The following is a 6339-nucleotide window of genomic DNA, read 5'->3' as shown; positions in this document are numbered from 1 at the left end:
CCTCCATTATAATGTAAGACTTGGTCAATCCAACAGACTATGGAGCCTGGGCAATTGTTGCTGACTGATGAGGACTTAGGAAATGTGAACTGATATGGCCCCAAATAAATAAGAAGGATAAGGCAAAACCTCTGAGTGTAGTGTTTTTCTATTATACTTGATATTTGGAACTAGTAAAAAAAAAAAAAAAAAAAAGTAGACCATGGAGGAAAACCATAGAACTGGAGGAGAAATTTTCCCAACTCTTCAGCCCTGTGGATAACCTCTGCTAACCTCAATTGTAAATAGTTCAGTGTTTGGCACTAAACTTGCTCCTTCTACAGGACCCACTATATTAAGAAGGGGAAGTTAAAAGAATTTTTTTAAACAATAAATGTTTGTCGAATTGAATTTCACATGAAAAGCACAATGCTTAATTCTATAGCTTCTTTGAACTCAGATTTATTGCAAGAAGGAAATTTTCAACCCAGCAATATTTGTACTATTTACTTTGGAGTCTTTGAAACCACAGTTCCGGTTTTAACATATTTGTTAAGCGAGTGTGGCTGATAAACTTGTTAAAGCATTCAGCTACTAACAGAGAAAAACCAATACACAAAGTGATATCTTATCAACAATGCTAATTCTGTTCACCACTGTTCTGAAGTTGGAAAAAGACTGGAATGCTGGGTTTACATGAACAAAGAGGAGATGGCTGGACAGAGGCATTTCACGGCAGACTAACAACAATCCATAGCAGAACACTAGGAAACCCATAGAGGAATAATAAGATAATTGACATGCATTAAGGACTGACATTAGCAACATCAAATCCTGAAAAAAAAATTGTTAAAAAGTATTTTTCACTAAAAACCAATGAGTTAGCACCAGAGTAAATCTCTTTGTCCCTTAGCAATATTTTAAACTATTCTGAATTTCCAAGGAAATGAATGGAGCCTTGTGTTTCTGGTGATAATGCTTTTTGTTCTCCACTCAGCCACAGCAGTCAAATATGCCCCTGTTTGCAACACTTTACATAGCTGTCAATAATTGATTTCTGGGTTTGTTCTGGAAATTATTGCGTTCACACGTGTAGTTTCCCCCTTTTTGAAATTTGCTTTGCCAACAAAAGAGGAGGTGGGGGATAAGGGCAGGGAGATAAGGAGAAATAAGTTAATAAATGTTCTCTATAAACCATCTAAGCTATATAAATTCAGCTCCTCTGAGAAGCAGACACTATGATGAGATTAACTGTGCAAGTTTTTATTGGGGAAATGCATATGTGAGAAAAATAGGAAGGAAGCCTTGTATGGCTAGGACGGTTGTCAAGTCACAATGCAGATCTGAGAGAAGTTAAGGGGAAGCATTCTAGGCTGGCTTATCTAAGGCTGTCTTGTCTAAAGAAGGTTCAGCACAGCCACTGGCAAGCCAAAGTCGGCCATATAGGCTGGGTGCGGTGGCTCATACCTGTAATCCCAGCACTTTGGGAGGCTGAGGTGAGTGGATCACCTGAGATCAGGAGTTTGAGACCAGCCTGGCTAACATGGTGAAACCCCATCTCTACTAAGAATACAAAAATTAGCCAGGAGTGGTGGTGGGCACCTGTAATCCCAGCTACTCGAGAGACTGAGGCAGGAGAATCGCTTGAACCTGGGAGGGACGTTGCAGTGAGCCGAGGTCGCAGCACTGTACTCCAGCCTGGGAGACAGAGTGAGACTCTATCTAAAAAAAAAAAAAAAAAAAAAAAAAAAAAAAAAAAAAAAAAAAAGTCAGTCATAGGGTAATCCTGCATCTCTCAAGAGTGGGTCTACCTTAGTACTCTTGCCACATGCAATCTGGCTGGGAGCAGCCTGTGGATAGAGTGGTCTTGGCATAAAATCAGTGATATATTTTATAGTGCAGCAGCAACAGCTAGGACCCCGCTCAGTTATGCTCTCTCTAGTTGGAGGTCTGTGAGGCGCATTCTCACAGCTGCCACAGTGCACCCCTTGAGCTGCACAGATTTACTTCTGCATATAGGTTCCAGAAACCTTTCTTCCTGGGAGGAACTAACAAGAAGGAAGTTACTGAGATGAACTATAGTCCCTGTCACTATAGTTGATCTTGGGCTATAACTCATCTTGTTTCTTCTCAATATTCATTCTAAATTCCCTTCACCCTCAGAAGGTACCTCATCAGATGTTGGTAGTTCAGCTCGTTGTGCAGCTCACCTCCCTAAGGTGCAAATACTTGATGGTCATAACTTTCTCAGTTCAGGGTTGCTGCACATGTCTGCTCACAGTTACAATGGGGCAAAGGAGTACCAAGAGGCCCAAAGTGGATCTCGTAGGTACCGTATCTATTCCTGCCTACTGCTCTTGTGTGACAGCAGCCTTATCTCCTCTTGTCAATCAGGGTTAATTACTTTTACCCATGTAAATACCTTTTACTTGCTGGTCCAGATCACAGGAGTCCAAAGTGCCCTGCAGTAGTCTGTAATAAGGGGGACCCTTGCAGTATCACCTTGCAAGAATCTTCTCTATTTGGGACAAGAACCTCCAACACTGAAGAGCTCAGAGTTTCAGGAACAAGAAACACAAAATCCCCTAACAGATCATTAGTAGTGAGGGTTAGTGGGGCCACTCCTGTTTATACCTCCTTAATATCTGTATCCTTCCTACTGGGAACAGAGCACCCAATACACATCTCTGGATAGACACAAATATGTTAGGTTCTGAAGGATGCCACCCCACTCTTTCAGAGTGTTTCTTCCAAGTAAGCACTTTAGTTGTACCTTTAGAAGACCATTCCAGAAAGCTGCCTCTAGGAGGTGTGATATATGATACAACCAGTGGATCCCATGGTCATGGGCCCACTCCTGCACATCCATCACATAAAGTGCTGGTCAAATTCTATGCTTTCCATGCCTGTGGACCAGGCATTTCATAACACTCAGATAGTGCTGTAGCTGAGATATTACAGGAAGGAAAGGAAAATTCATACCAGGAATTTTCATTTCTGTGGGCGTGAACCATTGGCTCTTTTAAGGTGTGATGGTTAATTTTATATGCAAATTTGCCTGGGCTGAGCGATACCCAGATAGCTGGTAAAATATTATTTCCAGGTGTGTCTGTGAGAGTGGTTCCAGAAGAAATTCATTTGAATCAGTAGACTGATTAAAGAAGATCCACCCTCACCAATGTGGGTGGGCATCATCCAATCTGTTAAGGGCCTAAATAGAACAAAAAGGCTAAGGAAGATGACTTCCCTTTCTCTCTCTCTCTCTCTCTCTGTCTCTTTCTCTTTCTCTCTCTTTTTCTCTCTCTCTGTTTGTGAACTGGGACATCTATTTTCTCCTGCTTTCAGACATTGGAGCTCCTGGTTTGGGGCCTTCAGACTCCAGGACTAACTCCAGGCTCTCCCCTAACCATCCCCCAACACCACCCTCCAACCCCACACACACACACAGCCCTCAGACCTTCAGACCTGGACTGAATTACACCACCAGCTTTCCTGGTCTTCAGCATGCAGATGGCAGATCATGGCACTTTTTGGTCTCCATAATTGGGTGAGCCAATTCCCATAACAAACCTCCTCTTATGTATCTACATCTATTCCATTGGTTCTGTGTCTCTGGAGAATCCCAATTAATACACAATAGAAGGAGTGTGATGTGGTCAACCAACTTGGCACCAAGTAGCCACTTGGTCCCCTGAGTAAATAATGCCATATCAGAGACTTAATGTTGACCTCTGTTGCTGACAAGTTGGGCATTCAGAGGCAGTGGTAGTTAGTTTGGTCCTAGTAAGTGGGAGCCTATTCTGTTAGGCCAATACATGGCCTCTCTCTTTGCCATGATAGCCCTTCCATTTATGTTCCCATCATGCAAATTTTGGGGTAGTGACCAATTGCTAGATTGTTAGCAGTACCCCCGTGTGAGATGTCTCATTGTTGTTTTATTTGCATTTCTCTGATAATTCATGAGTTGAAGTATCACTTCATCAAAAGTTAGCTTTTTGGTTTCCTCTTCTGTGAATTGCCTTTTCATGCACTTCGCTCATCTTTCTGTTGGATTCTCTGCCCTTTTTATTGTAAATCTACAATTTCCTTATAAAATCTAGATATTAGTCTCCTCTTGGTTTTAAATACTGAAACTATCGTCTCCTAATATGTCATCTGGTTTAATTTGTTTTTCTATTTAACAGATATTCTGATTTTGATGAAATAAATACAGGAGTTATTTTGTTGAATAATTTGTGTCTTGAGGATCTTTTTGAAAAAGACCTTCCTCACTCCTAAATTACAAAAATATTCTCCTACATTTTTTATTTTTTCTGTTTATTTTTTTTTTTTTTTTGACAGTGATTTTTTTTTTTTTTTCCTTTTTTGTTTTTTTTTTTTTATTTTTGGCTTTTTTTTTTTTTTTTTTTTTTTTTTTTTTTTTTTTTTGAGACAGAGTCTCACTCTGTCACCCAGGCTGGAGTGCAGTGGTGCTATCTCAGCTCACTGCAACCTCCACCTCCTGGGTTCAAGCAATTCTCCTTCTCAGCTTTCCAAGTAGCTGGGACTACAGGCGTACACCACCACATCCAGCTAATTTTTGTGTTTTTAGTAGAGATGGGGTTTCACCCTGTTGGCCAGGATAGCCTTGCTCTCTTGACCTTGTGATCTGCCCGCCTCAGCCTCCCAAAGAAGTGCTGGGATAACAGGTGTGAGCCAGCATGCCTGGACCAAGAATTTCTTAAAGCAACAAACTTACAAAAATCTGATAAATGACTGTTGTCCAAAATATACAAAAAACTCTTAAAACTCAACAATAAGAACATAAACAATCCAATTTAAAAATGGACCAAAGCCTTTAATAGACACCTCACCAAAGAAAATACGCAGATGGTGAATAAGCATATGAAAAGATGCTCCATATCACAGGTAATTCGGAAACTGCAAATTAAAACTGTAATGAGGTCCACTATACACCAATTAGAATGACTAAAATCCAAAACACTGACAACAAGGATTGTTTAGCAAGGATGTGGGGCAACAGGAACTATTATTTTTTGCTATGGGAATGCAGAATGATATAGCCACTTTGGAAGACAGTTTGGTAGTTTCTTACAAAATGAAACATACTCTTAACCTGAGATTCAGCAGTCACAGTCCTGGGTATTTACCCAAGAATGCTAAAAGCTTATGTCCACACAAAAACCTGCACATGGTTATTTGTAGCAGCTTTATTCACAACTGCCAAAACTTGAAAGCAACTAAATGTTCTTCAGGAGGTGAATGAATAAACTGTGCTACTTCCAAGCACTGGAATATTATTCAGTACTAAAAAGAAATAAGTTATCAAGGCATGCAAAGACATGTAGGACACAAATGCATATTGCAAAGTAAAAGATGGCCAGTCTGAAAATGCTACATGCTTTATGTTTCCAACTATATGACATTCTGGAAAATGCAAAACTATGGAGATAGTAGAAAGATCAGTGGTTACCAGGGTTTCATGGAAGAAGAGATGAATAGACAGAGCATACAGGATTTCTAGGGCAATGAAACTACTCTCTCATACTATAATGATGAGTACATGCCATTATACATTTATCCAAATCCCTAGAATATACAACACCAAGACTGAACCCCAATATAAACTAGGGGCTTTAAGTGATAATGATGTAGCAATGTAGGTTTGTCAATCAAACAAATGTACCACTCTGGTGGAGGATGTTGATAATGGGAAAGATTACCCATGTGTGAAGGTAGGGGGCATATGGGAAATCTCTGTGCCTTCCTTTCAATTTTGTTGTAAATCTAAAATTGCTCTAAAAAATAATGTCTTTTTTAAAAAGCAGTTAGAGGTGGGGAAATACACATTACATACAAGGAACAATGACATGGATCACAGAGGATTTCCTATCAGAAACAATACAAAAAAGAAGACAGTGAGGCAACATTTGAAAGCGAAAGACAAAAACAAGAAAAAAAATGAAAGAAAGAAAGTGACAAACAACAAGAACTATCAACATAGAATTCTACCCCCTGTGAAAATATCTTTCAAATTTGAAGGCAAAATAAAGACTTTTTGAAGATATACAAAAGCTGGCCGGGCACAGTGGTCTTACACCTGTAATCCCTTTGGGAGGCCAAGGCAGGTGGATCACTTGAGGTCAGAAGTTCGAGACCAGCCTGGCCAAAATGCTGAAACCCCGTCTCTACTAAAAATTCAGAAATTAGCTGGGTGTCATGGTGGGCACCTGTAATTCCAGCTACTCAGGAGGCTGAGGCAGGAGAATCGTTTGAACCTTGGAGGCGGAGGCTGCAATGAGCCAAGATTGCACCATTGCACTCCAGCCTGGGCAACAGTGTGAGACTCCATCTCAAAAA

This window comes from Cebus imitator, unplaced genomic scaffold (assembly GCF_001604975.1).
Source record: "Cebus imitator isolate Cc_AM_T3 unplaced genomic scaffold, Cebus_imitator-1.0 Scaffold53, whole genome shotgun sequence".
Taxonomy (NCBI): domain Eukaryota; kingdom Metazoa; phylum Chordata; class Mammalia; order Primates; family Cebidae; genus Cebus; species Cebus imitator.
The sequence above is the reverse complement of the archived record's forward strand: the minus strand, read 5'-3'. Positions refer to the sequence as shown.